The sequence below is a fragment of the Lemur catta genome, chromosome 6 (assembly GCF_020740605.2).
Source record: "Lemur catta isolate mLemCat1 chromosome 6, mLemCat1.pri, whole genome shotgun sequence".
Taxonomy (NCBI): Eukaryota; Metazoa; Chordata; class Mammalia; order Primates; family Lemuridae; genus Lemur; species Lemur catta.
In genome coordinates this window covers 27,365,541-27,384,751 of record NC_059133.1, presented here as the reverse complement: position 1 = coordinate 27,384,751, position 19,211 = coordinate 27,365,541, and positions in this window count along the sequence as shown.

Sequence of the window (19,211 nt, the reverse complement as noted above, 5' to 3'; positions counted from 1 at the left end):
ATCAGCTCTGTAGTACACAAAATAATGTGTCCCCAAAGACAGCCACATCCTATTCCCAGACCTTTGAAAATGTTAGGTTACAATCCAAGGGGGAATTAAGGTTACAGATGACTTCAAGCTTGACAGTCAACTGAATTTGAATCAGAAATGTTATCCAAGATTATTTGAATGGGCCCGAAATAATTACAAGTGTTCTTATAAGGTAAAGAAAATAGCAAGAGGGTCAGCATCAGGGTGATGCAGGGTGAAAAATGTTCCACGCACTGTAGCTGACTTTGAAGATGGATGGGGACCATAGGTCAGTCTCTAAAAGCTGGAACAGACAAGAAATTCCATCCTCATCTAAAGCCTCCAGAGCAATGCAGCCCTGCTGACAACTTGATTTTAGCTTAGTGAGATCCACTCTGGACATCTGACTTCCAGAGCTGTAAGATAATAAATTTATATTGTTTTAAGTCATTAAATGTGTGGTAATTTGTTACAGCAGCAATAGGAGACTAATACAAAACCCACGTCATAACTTCTTCATCTTTTTTTGCTCCCTGCTGTGAAACACTCTAGTCTGATTGATCACCATTGAGGTATAACTGGTTCTGTTTGGACTTTCCAGGCATCATGCTAGATCACTGGCAACTGTGGTCTCCACTGTGTGTTTCTGGCACAAAGTCCCTGTGCTGTTGCCTTTGTGTCCTGATCCACTGGCTATTGCAGGACCTCTGCTTTGACACATCTGTGCTACATGGAGACCATGGAGATCCAGGAGTGAAGCTTCGTGATCATCTACCTAAACACCTCTCTTGGTTGCGCTGGGAGATCATCCCTGAGGTTTGGTCTGCAGTTTTCTCCATGGGTTTTCTCCATGGGTTTCAAGTGCAACGCTTTTTGCTCTAGGTTTCCCACCAATCTAACACGATTAGGAAAGTCAAAGTACAGAGCTCTAGTTGTCTGCTTTCCATATCACTGTTCTATTTCTCATTTTCACAATGCTCCAAGCTTGAAGAAAGTGCTTTTCTCACCAACCTTTCTTTTTATCATATCCTGGATTCCCTTTATATTTAATGTATAGATAGTAAAATCTATGATATGGTGGCAAAATTAAATGTTGATATGTTAAAGGTAGTTAAAATAATTTATAATGTCCTTTCTTTCTCAACATAGTCTGATTTTCAAAATTATTGTGTTGCTATGGGATGAAGAAATTTTAGTATTGATGCCAACATGAGAATTTGACTCTCTATTTTCCTTTGCATTCACATTGCACAATTGCATCTTCCAAGAAACAAGTGAATGTCTCCAAAACATTATTCATGGGGATGGTGAAATACAAGAAAACTAAAAGAGAAAAATCTCTTGACTATTTTTTTTCATAACACCAAAAATGTAGGGTGTTTTTTATTATATATGCTAATTATTTCAAAAGAAAGTAGAGATTATATAACTGTGAGGTGCAGTGATGAGGACTATTATTTAAAATGTCAAATATGTACTAGTGATTATGCATATTATTAATATTTAATTATACTAAATCACATGATTTAATTTTAAATTAGGAAACTCAAGAAAGTTTATTAAAATTTAGGTCCCACATATGGTATTTATTACACCAAAGCAGTTATAGACACATTCCTTAAGGTCTTTGATTAAATTGGATTTGTGGAATTATGGCACTAGTGTAAATCATAAGAAATCGCTTAATACATCTCACTGAATCCCTGAAGTATCATTTGCAAACATGATCAAAAAAATTGCCTCAATCCTTTAGATACCACTCTCATATCCTCAGTGTTAAAAGGGTATTTTTAAGCAAATGGAACCTTGTTCTCTTTCATCATTTGTATTTCTCCTAAGAGATAGCTTTTAATAATTGGAGATTATTTCATCTGTTTATCTTCTTCATTTTCTTCTTCTGTTGAAGAAATACATTTTTGTGTGTGAAATATATGCCAAATACATCTAATTTTGCAGAGGTGAGAGGTGCAGATCCTGTTTCAGTCTTCTACATGTGGCTATCCAGTTTTTCCAACACTATTTATTGAATAAGGATTCTTTTCCCCAGTGTATATTTTTGTCTGTTTTGTCAAAGATTAGATGGCTACATGAGGATGGTTTTATATCTGGGTTCTCAGTTCTATTCCTTTGGTCTATGCCTCTATTCTTGTGCCATTACCATGCTGTCTTAGTTACTATAGCCTTACAGTATAGCTTGAAGTGTGGTAAAAACTTTTAATTAAAGAGTGCCTTAATGAATTTGGAATTCTGAACTGCCCAATAATCCACACTATTTATTGGTTTCTTAATAGAATCAGAGAGAATTTTTCTAAAATTGGTAAAGGAAAATCCAAAAAGAAGTGTGCATATTCTGTCTGGTGGATTCTACTGGCAGAAATTGGAGGAATAAAGAGCTGTTGCTGTCTAGATACAGATTAAAATTGCACTGTGAAAAGGACCCAGATTTCATGTTTTCCAATTCATCTTTTCTGCACACTATCTCTTTTAAAAATTAAGTACTCTGTATTTTCTAAGCAAACCACCTTTTAAAAACCCAATGTAAAAATGTTTCAGTACATATTACTTTTTTTCCAAGATCGTGGACATTTCTGGGTATTTACAACAGTTCTGAGCCACTGGTCTTATGATTAGTCTTCTGTATTCTTTTCATATTTTGACATTTATCTTATATAGTCTTAAAGGCATGAGAGATAATCCACCTATCCATGTGATGTTTGATGAATCATGTAATCTTTTTGAATTACAATTTTCTTGTTATTAATAATTAGATGAAGGAATTTGGTAGCCAATAATTATTTGTGGGATTTAGGGAGCAATAAAATGATATAATTTTATGAGAATTAACAGATTTTTGAACTTCGTACTTATCACTGAAGGTGTTAAAGTTGTAGGCTACCTAAAACATATGTATTAGAAATGACAACACCTAGAGAATTTAACCTTACAATTGCTTTGGAGGAAATTCATAATAGCACAGGTAAAATGCAGATTGACACTGGGCAAGAAAGCAAATTTGAACAGATGCTGTATAAATATCATTAAGCTCTTAGAAGATAAAACAGAGAAAACCTGTGAAGCAAACAAAGCTGTATGGTAGAAACCAAAAAAAAAAAAAAAAAAAAATACACAAACCATTTGATCCAGGAATCCCACTACTGGGTATTTACACAAAGGGGAAAAAAAACATTCTATAAAAAAGACATCTGTACTTGAATGTTTATAGCAGCACAATTCATAATTGCAAAGATGTGGAAACAACTCAAGTGCCCATCAATACATGAATGGATTAATAAAATGTGGTATATGTATACCATGGAGTACTACTTAGCCATAAAAAATGGTGAATGAATACCTCTTGTATTAACCTGGATGGAAGTGGAGACCATTCTTTTAAATGAAACATCCACAACAGTGGAAAAACAAACCCCATATGTACTCACCATTAAATTGGAATTAATCAATCTACACTTAGTGCATATATGGAAATAACATGCATTAGAAATCAAGCAGTTGGGTGGAGGAGGTGGGGATGGGTAAATTCACACCTCACAGGTACAAAGTACACTATCTGGGGGATGGGCACACTTATAACTTTGACTTAACCGGTACAAAAGCAATTTGTGCAACCAAAATGTTTGTACCCCCATGATATTCTGAAATAAAAACAGAAAATGCACAAAATAGTAATGTTAAGGAAAATGCATGGATAATATGTTCATAGTACAGGAAACATTACTTAATTATTAGGAGATAATGACAAATCTATTGATAATACATAGCCCAAGAGCAAGTAGGACCCAGCTTGGCTTGGTCTTGGTCTATATTCTTATTTCATCACTAAGTATTTCTGTCATTCTGACCTCACCTCTGGCTTTCACATGATAGATAGGAATGGACTGGTTTTGCATTTTTCTATGTGCCATAAATTGTGCTCAATGCTTTTATACAGGCTATTTAATTAAATTTTCAGATCAATCATAGAAATAGACTGTAGGTTGAGATTATTTCGATTTTATAGAAAAGGAAATTTGAATCTCACTAAAAAGTTAAGAGACATGGGGAAGGTCATGCTACTAATAGGAAACCAGGTTAAGAATTTAAAATCAACTTTGTCTGATCTCTATATCTCTATCCCCCACTCAATAACCTTTATAACAATGGAGGTATTTTTATTGTGTTCAGGCTAAATTATATTTTCCAGATTGTTGAAATATAATATTCAATTCTTAATTCCAAGTTTTTTCACGTTTTAATATAAATCATGATACATCTCAGTTGATGGCAATTACAGTTTAATTAGGGATAATTTTTAATTTCTTAGTGGTACATAAAACAATGTTGGTTTTTTAAAAAAAATCAATGATGTTTTACAGTTGTTGAATATAGTAACATGTCTTTCTTTAGAATTAAACTCAAATGAAATAAACAGCATCAGTTTCTTTAATTTGGCAAAACGTGAAAAGTTAAGACACTTGCTTCTATGTTCACAGAAAAATAAGTACAGAATCACTGTCATGTCTTCTCCATTGCCTGATATTTATAATCAACAGAAATGTTCTTACATGAATGGGCTGCTTGACAAAAGGGAAAGCAGGAGCACTTGGGTCAAATTATTTAAGTTTAAGCTTTTTACTAAATGATGACTCCTAATCAGAGTGTTTTGGTTTTAGGTAAGGAAAAAATATTAAGAAAGTCTTTTAAGCCAAGTCTGTGGGATTTCAGAATAGTAATGATCGTTCACAATAAACAAAAGGTGAACTAATGTACATAAAATTATAATTTTCTTTAATAAGTTATAATTTTTGCTCATATAATGAATCTACATTTAAATTTAGTGTGCTATTGGTTGTGGTTAATCCTACATGTCAACTGAATTATCTACATCACCTAAGTCTACTGGGTCCATTGTAGCACACGGTAAGAATTATGTTGAATAAAAGAAGAAATTTCAAAGATTCAGTTTTTCTTCTAAATCTGTAGATGAATAGAAGCATACTATAGACTTAGCCAAAACACCATTAACATTATAGTAATGATGAAAAAATATTTAAATACCACAGCAGTGTATTGAATATTTTCCACGTGCACAACACTATATTAAAATTTTACACCTCACTAAATCCTCTCAACAATCTTAGGCAGTCATTGTTATTTCCACTTTATAAAGAGAAAACTAGAATGTAGAGACTATAACTTGCAAAGATTCCTTTAACTCTTATCCACTCAACAATTATTTATTGATCACTTTTGAGGAGCCAGGCACTGCGATGAGTACTTCATATCTCATGGTGAAACAATTAAATGTAAGTCTTCTCCACCTGGAGCATACAAGCATGTGTCTTACAGGTAAGAGACTAGCCAGGTATGTCTCAGAGCACTATTCATATTTAAAGTTTGAGTATTGAGATGATTCTCATAATTTATTTGGTAGTAATTACAACACTAAAATCAGCTTAAAAAGTTTTGCTTGTACCTACAGAAGAATATGGCCAAGATCCTAAGAAAACTGCCACTTCTGATGTGCGTTTGTCAATATATGTAAAAAAATACTCTAGTTGAGTAAAGGCAAATGTGTACTCACTGTAACTACCTACGGTTTTGTGTCTAAATACTTGTCACCTCTATTGTGAATCTCCATTTTGTCTACACCTTCTGTTAGAGTTCTTCTTTCTTTTAACGTAAAGTGGGTAGAGTACAAGCCTGAACTCTTTTGGTTTTATTGTATAAGGCCCACACTTCCCCAAAGGCCGCTCTTGTCTTCTGTTAATCAAGTTAGTTTAATAGGGATGATATTGCTCCTTTCAAGAGATCAATTGCATACCAGAAAATTACTGTATGAATGTTTTGGGGTCTCTTTTCCAATCCTATCAACTGTTTCTGTGAATCTCAGGGATGTATGAAATGTGAAGTGTCTGTATGTGTCATTAAACTACCCCCAAATCTTAGTGGCTTACAACAATAAATATGGGACTGCACATCAAAAGTAGCTCTGATGGGCTTAGCTAGACATGACTGGGCTTGGTTTAGTTCTAGTCCAAATATCTTTCCCTCTGGGACCTAGACTAAAGAAATAGACACTATTTAGGCATGCTGTTCTTGTTTTAGAAGTAGGAATACAAGAGTCACCAGCAGAAACATGTGATAACTATTATTGACTCTGAATGGAACTGGCACATGGTCACTTCTCACATGACCAAACCCAAAGGTAATGGGGCAGAGTGGTATATATCACCTACGGGGAGCCAGAGCAAGGGCAGGGAAGGAAGGAAGAAACATGATGAAATAACACAACCATCCATAGGCCTTTTAACTACTAAAAGGCCTTTCATTAATATTTCTTTAATATTGTTCAGAAACCAATAAAATGTATCAATTCAATTTTATTCAAAATTGTGCAATTTACTAAGCCAAGAAATCATCCTCTTTTATTTTCCATCTCCATTTTTGCTTGTTTTCTAATGTCTCTGTGCCCCAATAATAGAATCAGTTTAGAAAAATCAATAAATTATCAGATATAGAAGATACTTCACTGGAGCACCTAAAAGGTTAATGCAGTACTATAAATCTATTTTCTCTGATGAAGTTCATGCCTTTCTTCCCACACAAATAAATTGTGTTTTTAAACAAAATTTTCTTCTCTTCCCTTGTTCCCAATGAAAATATAAATTTCCAACATTTATATACAGAAGTTTATGGGAGATAAGGTGGTTTGGATTTATACAGGCTGGAAAGTTAAACTCCTGTTTTCCATGTTCCCTTGTGGCAAAGTTTTGGCCAAGGAAACATAAGTGATATATGAACTTTCATGGAAGATTTTTCAAAAGAAAAACTCAGCTAACAAAGCCTTTTTAGCCTTCTTGTTGTCTGTAGAAAGGTGTGAGACCCACACTTTAAAGGATAATCAGGCAGGAAGGCAAAATGGGCCTTGTTTTTGAGGACATTGGAAAGCCATTATACCAGTTACCCACTGCTCTCTCAAGATGTCACTTGGCTTTTTACTTCCCATGCTGTAATTAGACCTAGGCAGAGAAAATATTATCAATACCTAAATAGACTCTGCATTTCTCCAAAAACTCCAACCTGAGGATTTTCTTTACTGCATCTTATGTTGCTACTTCAGCACCTCCAAGAACATGACAATTCCAACTCTGTTACACTTTTCTGTAATTCTAGGTGACTATCATGACCTACAAGAAATCCAAAGTTCCAGCTCCACAAGAAAGAAATTTAGAATTGTAACTAAACCCTCAACCACACAAAACCACTGCAGCAGATTCTATTCTAAACATCTTTGTCCTTTCTTTGGTTTGCCTTGGCAAAGGAAAACTTTTACTGCTGTATCAGTTAGGATTCTAGTTGCCAATGTTTTGCTTCTTATTCTTCTCCTTTTTATGTGACTGGGGCCAGACTAAAATCCTGATCCTCTTGTCATTGATTTGGGTCATATTACCAGTTTTGGACAGGGAGTTGGACTTGGAAATAAAAATGATGTGTGCCACTTTCTGACTTGGGTTCAAAGCATTTTCTTGCTACTGTGAGATCCTTTCCAGCTCCCTGCTTTCTGACATGACAACTGGCTGTACCATTTACTTAAGCTCCCAAATGGCTGTAATAAACAGGGCTCTTCCTGCCAATCCCTAATTGTCATGTAATATGAGAAGAAACAAACCTTTGTTTCTTTTTTAAGCCATTATAATTCTGGGTTGTGTGTTATTAGACCATGACATAACCTAATTGGAATGATTCAAGCCCAATTCAAGGGAGCTTCAACACAAGGAGATATTAGTTAGTCCGTTGATTCCAGGGAGGCATTGAATGGAAAAGCAGTGATGCATTTGAGGCCTGAGGAAAAGTTGAACTCTACAGAACTCTCTCTTTTTTCGTCTTGACTCTACTTGTTGTGGTCTTTTTAGCATTATTTCCTCTCATTGCAAACTGCCTCTCTTTATTCAGAGAGAAATATAAATTTTGGGAGTCTCCAAATTATACAGCTCACAACTTTAGTGAACAAGGGGAAAAATGATTTATACTTTCTTTGGTCCCAAATTTTAAAATCCCAGAAAATGTATCTGATTGGCCCACCCTAAGTCCCCTTTAAAATGCAGTCACAGAAGAATGTGGCATAGAATCTTGTGGATGGAGCAGAGAAGAAAGCGTTTCCAAAATAAGGGGGGGGCAGAAAATGAGGGGTTATTAAATACTAAATTGCAGAATTTGTAGATCATATAGATATTTAAAAGTATACAGTCTTAAATAAATATATTTTATTTATATATAATATATTTAAATATATACACATTGTCTTAGATAAATTGGGACAAGCATTAAATCGAAACAGTGTGATGTCCAAGAATTTGTAGTATTTTTTCCATTAGACTACATAAAATTGTTAGACTCTTGACTGGGGGATGGGGGAGAGTAAGATAACTGAATAGAAACCTCAAGGGATTGTCCTTCTGCATGAACAACTAATTCAACAACTGTCAGTCCAAGCAAACAACTTTATGAAGAACCAAAAATCAGGTGAGTGATCGTACTACCTGGTTTTAACATTATATCAAGGAAAGAGGCACTGAAGAGGGCAGAAAAGACAATCTTGCATTGCCTACACCACATCCTCCCCCAACCCCCAGCAGTGCCATCCCAACATGCCTAGTGGAGGGAGAATCTGTGTGCCCAGAGGAGGGAAGGTAAAGTGATTGTGGGACTTTACATTGAACTGAGTGCTGCCCTGACAAAGGGAACACAGTGCAGATTAGAATTCTGCTTGTGCCCATCAAGGGAACATTTTGATCAGCCAAACAAGAGGGAAATCCTCTTCCCAAAGCCCAAGTTTCTGCTAGTTCCACCACCACCAGGCAAAGAGCAGCCTGGAGCCTGGGCTAAATTCATAAGGCAGTTGGGCCACAAGGGCTGCAGTCCTTGGGCAATTCTTGCAGCTGTGCTGGCTCAGAGTCAGTGGACTTGAGGGGCACATACCCAAGTGAGACATTAGCAGCTGCTGCCACGCAAGTGCCTGTGTCACCCCTCCCCCAACTACAGGCAGCACAGCTCAGGGAGAGTCTTCCACTTGAGGAAAAGAAACAGAAAAGCCCGGAGGACTTTGTTTTGCAATTGCTGTACCAATTCAGTCACAGTAAAATAAAGTACCAAGCGGACTCCTGAGGCCTCTGAGTCCAGGCATTAGTTCCTGGATGGCATTTCTCAATCCACCCTGATCCAGAAGAAAACATGCTGCCCTGAAGGGAAGGACCCCGTCCTGCCTGGATTTACCACCTGCTGACTAAAGAGCCCTTGTGTTTCGAATAAACATCAGAGGTAACCAAGCAATAGTCACCACGGGCTTTGGGTAAGATGGGCCTTGCTTCAGGTGTGACTTGATGCTGGTGGCCAGGACAAGGAGAGATAGCCATGCAACAGTCACCATGGCTTTAGGTAAGACTGGGCTGGATTCAGGTGTGACCTGGCTCTGGTGGCCACAAGTGAGTGCCGATTTCACTCCTCCCCCAACTTCTGCAGCCCAGCATAGAGAGTGAGAGACTTTGCCTGATAATCCAGGGAATTCTCCCATATCTTACCCAGGTCTTCCAGGGTGGTACCACCAGGAGTTTGCAAGAGTCACAGCATTACTGGGCTTGGGGCACCCCTAGTGCTGATATGGCTGCAGTAAAAAAGACTTGGACCACAACACTCAATTCCCTTTGAGTATGTGGAAAGCCTTCTCAAGAAGGATGGGTCCATACAAGCCCAGATTGTTAAGATTAAAATAAATACCTAAGAAAGAAGGTCATTATGTAATGATAAAGGGATCAATTCCTCAGGGGGATATAACAATTCTAAATATATATGCATCCAGCATTGGAGTACCCAGATATATAAAGCAAATATTATCAGAGCAAAAGAGAGAGATAGATCCCGATACAGTAATTGTTGGAGACTTCAACACTCTAATTTCAGCATTGGACAGATCACCCAGACAGAAAATCAACATGAAATATTGGACTTAATCTGCCATATAGACCAAATGGACCTAATAGATATTTACAGAACATTTCATCAACAGCTGCTGAATTCACATTTTTCTCAGCTCACGGATCATTTTCAAGGACAGACTGTATGTTCGACCACAAAATAAGTCTCAAAAAATTAAAAAAATATTGAAATCATACCATGTCTTTTCTCTGACCACAATGGAATAAAACTAGAAATCAATAATAAGAAGAACACTGGAAAATATACAAACACCTGGAAATTATACAGTATACTCCTGAATGACCAATGGGTCAACAAAGACATTAAGAAGGAAATTAAAAAGGTCTCCAAACAAATGAAAATAAAAACACAACATATCAAAACCTATGTGATACAGCAAAATCAGTAAAACGAGGAAAGTTTATAACAATAAGTGCCTACCTAAAAGTAGAAAAGCTTCACCAAACAACTTAACAACGCATATTAAAGAACTAGAAAAACAAGAACAAACCAAACCCCAAATTAGAAGAAAAGAAATAATAAAGATCAGGCCAGGGGCAGTGGCTCACGCCTGTAATCCTAGCACTCTGGGATGTTGAGGTGGGAGGATTGCTTGAGCAATCCTCAAGGAGGAGTTCGAGACCAGCCTGAGCAAGAGCGAGACCCCATCTCTACTAAAAATAGAAAGAAATTAGCCAAACAACTAAAAATAGAAAAAAATAGGCAGGCGTGGTGGTGCGTGCTTGTAGTTCCAGCTACCCGGGAGGCTGAGGCAGGAAGATCGCTTGAGCCCAGGAGTTTGAGGTTGCTGTGAGCTAGGCTGACGCCACGGCACTCTAGCCTGGGCAACAGAGTGAGACTCTGTCTCAAAAAATAAACAAATAAATAAATAAATAGAGATCAGAGCAGAGATAGATGAAATTGAAACCAAAAAAATACAAAAGATCAATGAAACAAAAAGTTGGTTTTTTGAAAAGCTAAACAAAATTGACACACCTTTAGCCAGACTAAGAGAAAAAGAAAGAACACCCAAATAAATAAAATCAGAGATGAAAAAGGAGATATTATAACTGATACTGCAGGAAAACAAAGGATCATTGGTGACTAGTATGAGTAACTATATGCCAATAAATTAAAAATCCTAGAAGAGATGGATGAATTCCCAGACACATACAACCTACCAAGTTTGAGCCAGGAAGAAACCCAAACCTGAATTAAACCAATAATAAGTATTAAGATAGAAACAGTAATAAAAAGTCTCCCATCAAAGTAAAGTCCAAGACCTGATGGCTTCACTGCTAAATTCTACCAAGCATTCAAAGAAGAACTAACACCAATCCTACTTAAGCTATTCAAAAAATCAAGGAGGATGAGATACTCCCAAACTCATTCTGAGTCCTGTATCACTCTGATACCTAAACCAGACAAACACACAACAAAAAAAGAAAACTATAGACCAATATCTCTGATAAACATAGATGCAAAAATCCTCACCAAACATACTAGCAAACTGAAAACACTGGGGAAACATTTTAGGACATTGGTGTGGGCAAGGACCTTTTCAGTAATACCCCCAAAGCACAGGAAACCAAAGCAAAATGGGACAAATGGGGTCATATCAAGGTAAAAAGCTTTTGCACAGCAAAGGAAACAATCACCAAAGTGAAGAGGCAACCCACAGAATGGGACAAAATATTTGCAAACTACCCATATGACAAGGGATAAATGACTTGAATATACAAAGAGCTATAATGACTTGATAAGAAAAAAATAAAATAATGCAATTAAAAATGGGCAAAGGAAGCTGTGACTCAGGGGGGTGGGAGGGCAAGGACAATACACGTAACCTAAACTTTTGTACCCCCACAATATGCTGAAATAATAATTAAAAAAATGGGCAAAGGATCTGAATAAACATTTCTCAAAAGAAGAAATACAAATGGCCAATGGGTATATGAAAATATGCTCAACATCATTAGTCATCAGAGAAACGCAAATCAAAACTATAATGAGATATCTCACCCCACTTAAAATGGCTTTTATCAAAAAGACAGACCATAAAAAATGCTAGCAAGGATGTGGAGAAAGGAGAAGTGTTGTACACTCTTGGTGGGCATGGAAATTAGTGCAACCACTATGGAGAGCAGTATGGAGGTTTCTCAAAAAACTGAAAATGGAACTATCATATGATCCAGCAATCCCACTGCTGGGTACATATCCAAAGGATGGGAATTCAGTATATCAAGAAGATATCTGCATTCCCATGTTTATTGCAGCACTATTTAAAATAGCCAAGGTATGGAATCAACCTAAGTGTCCATCAATGGATGAATGGACAAAGAAATTGTGGTACAGATACATCACAGAATATTATATGGCCACAGAAAGAATGAAATCCTGCCATTTGCACCAACCTGGATGGAAATGTTAAGTGAAATAGTCAAGCACAGAAAGACAAATCTCACATTCTCACACATATGTGGGAGCTAAATATTAAAAATAATTGATCTTATGGAGACAGAGACTAGAATGACAGTTCCCAGAGACTGAGAAGGGTATCAGGTAGGGGGGTAGAGTGTAAAGTGGGGATGATTAATGTGTGCAAAAATATAGTTAGTAGTTAGATAGAATGAACAATATTTGATAACACAGCAAAGTGACTATAATTAACAGTAAGTTAGGCTATAATTTAAAATAACTAAAAGAGTGGACTTGGAAAATTCCTAACACAAAGAAATGTTAAGTGCCTGAGGTAATGGATACCCCAATTACCCTGATTTGATTAAGTCACATCATGTGCTTGTATCAAAACATCACATGAACCCTATAAAGACATACAACTATTATGTACCTATAATAATGAAAAATAAAAAAACTAATATTGTTAGATTCTTTAATGTGTGGTACAAAATACATTAGATAAAGTATAAGAAACAATAATTAAAGACAAATATATTGTTTTAGAAGTCTGTTTTAGCAGGCAAGATTGAAAATTTATATATCATATTTAGGAGACATGAAACACATTATTATTTTATATTCTTCTATAGTCTTATCTACTAATACATGTTTAACTCAATCTATGCTAGTTTATTATTTACTAATATATATTTAGTGCAATCTATGCTAAGGCTTATCGCACTACATTGTAAGTGATAGCTCCTATTTGCTCTTTTCCTTGAGGATGTGTGGTTTTAAATATGATTGTTTGCCTTATTTTCACTATATTTGAATATATAAATTAAGAATCAAAAAAATCTTACTATAGGAATGTCTTAATCTTATTTGTCAATCAGGAAATATCCAAATTCAAAGTTGAAATAATGTTCATACTACAAATAAATTTTTTCTGAACTTAGTTAGGGTTCTTAATGAACCTAGATGGCTGCTCAGGTTGTCATGTTGTCCTTTTCTGAAACTTAGTGGTAGTTCATATAAAAATACATAAAAGCTCCTTTAAGTTTAGATGAAATTATAGAAACAAAATCAAGTTTTAATTAGTGCTGCTAATTGAAAGCAGAAAGCAGTATAAATAGTCTTTAAAAACTTACAATTGGCTTGGGAATTTACATATCAACCACACATATTGAATTTTGGGGATTAAATTTGGTAGAGTGACAGACAAAAACAAATAATTATGTGTTAAGTACGAGAAAAGCTTATTTCTCTCTAAGGAGTCTGAAGGTAGGTGGTCCAGAGACAGTTGGTGTGGCCCTCCATGGTGCCAGGCACCCAGGTCTCTGTCTCTTTAGTCCATTATGCATAGCCTCCATTCCTAAATTCATTTCATCTTCCAATACAGCCAACCTTGGTCAAACCATTCATCTGCATTTTACTTAGTATGAAGAAAGAAAAAGAAGAAGAAGAAGAATGATTTGTCTTCTTTTAAGAACACTGCCTGGAACTTGCACACACAATTTTCATTTATAAGTCATTGGCGGACACTTAGTAGTGTGGCGAACACTTTTTGCAAAGGAATCTAGGAAATGTTGAATATGTTCTAGATGGTCATTCACTCAGGTAAAATTCAAAAACTCTATCAACATAAAAGAGGAGGAGGAAAAAGATATTTTGATGCAACTAGCAATCTCTGCACACCTGCTGTACCCACATTGACAGCTTGACTTCTGCCTGCTCTTATGATGGACTCACACCCAGCGTACCCATGGTTGCAACTTGACGCCTGTTTGTAGCCATGATGGACTTTGATTCCGTACCAGCGATATTATGTAACAACCCTGCAAAGTTGGGACTGAGGGTAAATGTCCTGTCAAGGGCATTTCCATTTCAGTAAAAGTCAAGTTTACTCTGCTTTTATAAGCAGGGACACTGTGGACAATGCACATTGTGCCTGCAGACTATAGGCAGTGAGGAGCTAAAGTCCCAGTGGAAGTTTTGTAATTCAAAAGCTCAGAAAAACCAATCTTATTACAATTCTTATTTCAGTCCTTCAACCAAATGAAAAGCCTTTTTCTATTTTGCATGACTGTAATACACTGTATGGGCTGGTTGTAGCTCCAGTTAGGTGGAATGATACAAATACATATTATGAACTAGAATGATTTCCCAAAATAGGGATCTGAGAAAATTAATTCCTCAGATACATTAAGAGACAGTCAAATGAGAAATGTGTTTCACAGTAAAAATGTAGGCTTAGCAATGTTAACAGGTTTCTTTGCCACCAACAAGACTTTTAAGAACCTTCATTGTGCTCAGTGGTTAACTAGACAAGTATTTCCTTGAAATGTATTTTATAGGGCACTGTAGTAAATAACTGATTTAGTGCAATGTTTCTGACACTTGTCGAAAGAGATAATAACCCTCTCTCCCATGTCCCAATTTCTTTAATTTAGACCTTCCAGAAGAAAGATCTTTTAACCTGTATTTTCTTTTTTTTTTTTTTTTTTTTTTTGAGACAGAGTCTCACTCTGTTGCCCAGGCTAGAGTGCCGTGGAGTCAGCCTAGCTCACAACAACCTCAAACTCCTGGGCTTAAGCAATCCTCCTGCCTCAGCCTCCCGAGTAGCTGAGACTACAAGGCATGCGCCACCACACTTGGCTAATTTTTTTTCTATATATATTTTTAGTTGGCCAGATAATTTCTTTCTATTTTTAGTAGAGATGGGGTCTCGCTCTTGCTCAGGCTGGTCTCAAACTCCTGACCTCGAGCAATCCACCCGCCTTGGCCTCCCTGAGTGCTAGGATTACAGGTGTGAGCCACCGCACCCAGCCTAATCTGTATTTTCAACAAGCAGCTCAGGCCACTCTTATCATTAGGCAATTTTTGGAAATACTGATTTATAAAATTGCTTTTTTACTAGGAGTCTACAACAGAATAATCTGGGAAGCTTTTGAAAATACACATTTATTGGGTTCCTCCCACATTTATGAATCAGAAGGAGATGTGGTCCCTATGTAGCCATTTCTTATACTAACTCCCAATTGTGATAGACCTAACTTTGTTATTCTTTATGTGCTACTATTCACTTATACACCAAGGTACTCCTACACAGAAGTGTTCTTTCTTGAGTCCATTCCTTATCATGTATCAGGTTCTCCCTGTCATTAACTGCTCCTTTAAGGGCAAATGCAAAGAGGAATCCTAGCAATGCTTTATGTCAGGGAAGAGCTAATAGGAGAAAAAAGGAAAGGTCTTGGTTTTTTGGAATGTAATCCAGCCTGAAAGTAAAATATTCAAGAATAATGAAAAGCTGATTACTTAAGTGTGAGACATTTTTATAGCTCATATGCTTTTAAATGCATACAGTTGGCACGAACAGGGTGGCCGATTTTTAAAAAGAGCAACTGAATTAAGTAGATTCCCTTGTGTAAAATGCTGTCTGCTTGATCTGTTATCCAGATGTTTCCATGGCAAATGTTTTCCTAAAAAGCACCTGGATAGTATACAGCTCTTCCAGATAGAAGTCATCTTTTTTTTTTATACAGAGACTTATAGAGAGGAAACTGAATTTATTTTAAACACAGCAGGGATCACACTACTTCATATTCATATGGAAATATAAAGTGACAAAAATGTTTATTTAAACATCAATCAATATAAAGAGCTTCTTTCATGTCTGCAAACAACACAACAGTCGATACTTTCTACAAGGTCTGCAGAACTGTTCGGCAGCTATATTTGAAGCATTTATTTTCAATTTTAATTTTTCTGCATGGTTTCTCTATAAGAACATAGGAGTAGAGGCAACACAGTGTGGCAGTCAACAGCTGAGGGTTTTGAGCCAAACAATCTGGATTTGAATCCTCTTCCACTGTCTCCCAGGTATAAAGACCTGGGCATTTTACTGAACCTTCTGTGTTTTATTATCCTTATCTGTAAAATAGGGGTTATAATAGTACTTACTTCAGAAGGTTATTAGGAAGATTAACAGTGTTTACATACATAAACATTTTTGATCCATAGTAAATGCCCAATAAATATTAAGATTGATAAAGTAGATGTTTCAATTGGTTACATTCAAGATTAAAAGAAAGAAAACTCCAATGAGACTAATATTTTGCTTTGTTAGGGGACTAAACTTTGGTTCACAAAGGCTTCTTTGGACAAAAACGGTAGCTAGGAGATGGAGTGGTAAATTAAAAATTCCCACTCTATTGCTATTTGATTTAGTAATGGAACTTATTTCTTTAATTTACTGGGATATATTAGAGGGAAAATAGCTAACATTTGTCGTATAGCTTAGTTTTGAAAGTCATCAGAGAGATTAGGTGCTATAAGCACCATTGGCCCAAGAAGGGAGAGAAATACAAGGAGGAAACACACGGGGAAACTGCAGGGTGGGAGAATAAAACAGAACAGTGAAGATAAGTTAAAGAAGCAAGAGAAAAGTTTGCAGAGGTGTTGGCAGAGAAAGAAATATGGTATCAGTTGGGTATACTTTGTGCCAGCTGTACAAGTGCCACAGATATTTCTTACAGAAATGTAATTGGAACTTTCCCTCCATTATCAGCTAGTCATTTAACATGATATTTAAGAAAAAGGTGCTATATTTCAAATACTTTGCTCATTTGCAACTCCAGATGGGCAAGTCATTCTAAAAGGCATTTAAATAAACATTAATAGCTGGTGAAAACTCTGTGGGCATCTTAAAGATTTGGGCTAAAAGCTATCTTCCTTCAAATAGGTCTCTGTCATTCTGTCAAATTAAAGAGATCAGAAACACACATGGCTGCACCTTGAATTTCTCCCACCTGCTTTTTCTTGTCTTTACGTCAAACTTTGGTTTCATGGTGGCTATGGATGTCTTTATTGGTTTTATTTTCAACTTGAAATAGACATGCATTTTCTCTTAAAGCGTTTTCTTCAAAAGAGAAAACGTTCCTTCTGTTCAAAGTATAAAAGGAAAAAAATGTCATATAAAGATTTTTACAAGTGATTATTAATGCTTTGAAGTTAAAATATTCACATCAGCCCTTGATGAAGTTAAACTGCAGGCAGCCTCCTAATAATACTGCAAAAGTGAGAAAGCTAATTTATATATAATTGCTATCAAAATCAATGTCCCTGTAAAGCCTACTCCTATCTTATCTTAAATTTATTCGAAAAGTATTAAAAATAGCAGAACTCAGAATAGTATCTCAAAGAGAGCAGATTCCTAAGTATAACCCAGATGCATCTACTTGCATATGCACACTCTGACTCTATCAAGATGCCTGGTCATTCTGGACAAAGGCATTCCACAAAGTTATATAATCATTAATAATATAAAATGTAGTACAATTTCCCATCTATGCCTACATTATAAAAGACAAATTATCTGCTCATGGCAAATACCTAGAACTAATGAAAACTTTGAGCAGGAAGGAAGTAAAATGGTAGTCCTAATCCTGGGATGCTGCAATATTTCCTCAGTGTAGCTGTACCTTCCATGTTTTCTCTCAGTTATTGATGACCACAACTTCCCTGAGTGATGGTAATTTCTAAGTCATGGGGAGGTCTTTTTTACGTCAACATTGTTCCTTTCCTTCTCTTTTTATTCTCAGTATTTGTGATGGTTAACAGTACTGGACATTTTGTTAATAGATGATTTCAACTAATACATGATGTACTTCAGTGTGAAAATTCCCTTGAGAACTCATGGTCATTAGAATAAATTGGCATCCTATTTTATTATTGTAGTCAGTTTGGGACTCTCTGTATTGAATTTATGTGAAATGAGCTAAAAAAGACCTATTTCCAAACCCTAGACTCATTTCAGTGCTACACAGAGTACAATCCAAGGCTCTCTTGCTTACCATTTTAAGGGGGTTCCTGGGAAATAGCATAGAGTGTCCACCATAGGAAACATGAAATTAGAATTGTTGGGTCCTTTCATGATGCTGAGAACAGCCATCACCCCTCCACCTTGCACACTCTGGAGCCTGTCCACCTGGATTAAAGAAAGTCCTGGCTTTGTTTCCTACTTTAGCTGTGTAACCTGGGCAAATCAGTGATCTCCTCTGTGTCTTTGTTTTCTCATGTGTAAAAATGGGATAATAACTGTACCTGCCTCATAAAAACTAATGAAATCATGAAATAAATTAATAATGATAAAGATTTTATAAAGATGAAAAATAAGCATGGAATTAAGGTCATGGAAATAAGGTTGACCTTTAACACCTGTTTGACCTTCTAGCTCCCTTCCTTCAGGTCTCCACTCACGTGTCTTCCCAGCCACTCTATAAAAAATAACATCTCTCCCCAAACCATCAGTCTTTAACCTCTGCCCTGCTTTATTCTTCTTTATAACACTCACGATGACATGAATTATTGTGTGTGTGTGTGTAGTTGTTTTTCTCCCTTATGTTAAAGTATGATTTCCAAAGATTCTAAAACATTACTCTCAGATAAGTGCACAAAGACACTTGTCAAAAATTAATTTTCTGTTCCTTAATTAATAAGGCAACCAATTGATGTTAAAACCTATTTAAAAGCATTGGGTGAAAATGGGCACTATGATAAAGGAATGTCAGCTTAAAATTGTTGAATTATATACAGAATTGATAAATGTGTTACAGGGAAATAAAATGTAACCTTTGGCACTATCTATTCCATTGGACAGAACTTACTTGTATCTCTACTGGACAAAAGTTTATGAGTTAACCTCTGCCCCAAGAGAGTTGTAAAATAGATCAGTTGATGGTAAGTCAAGCCCAAGACTGAACTGAAAGGACACCCACTAGCCCCTTTGCCTATTTCCAAGTTGTAAATCATCTTTCCGACTTACAACA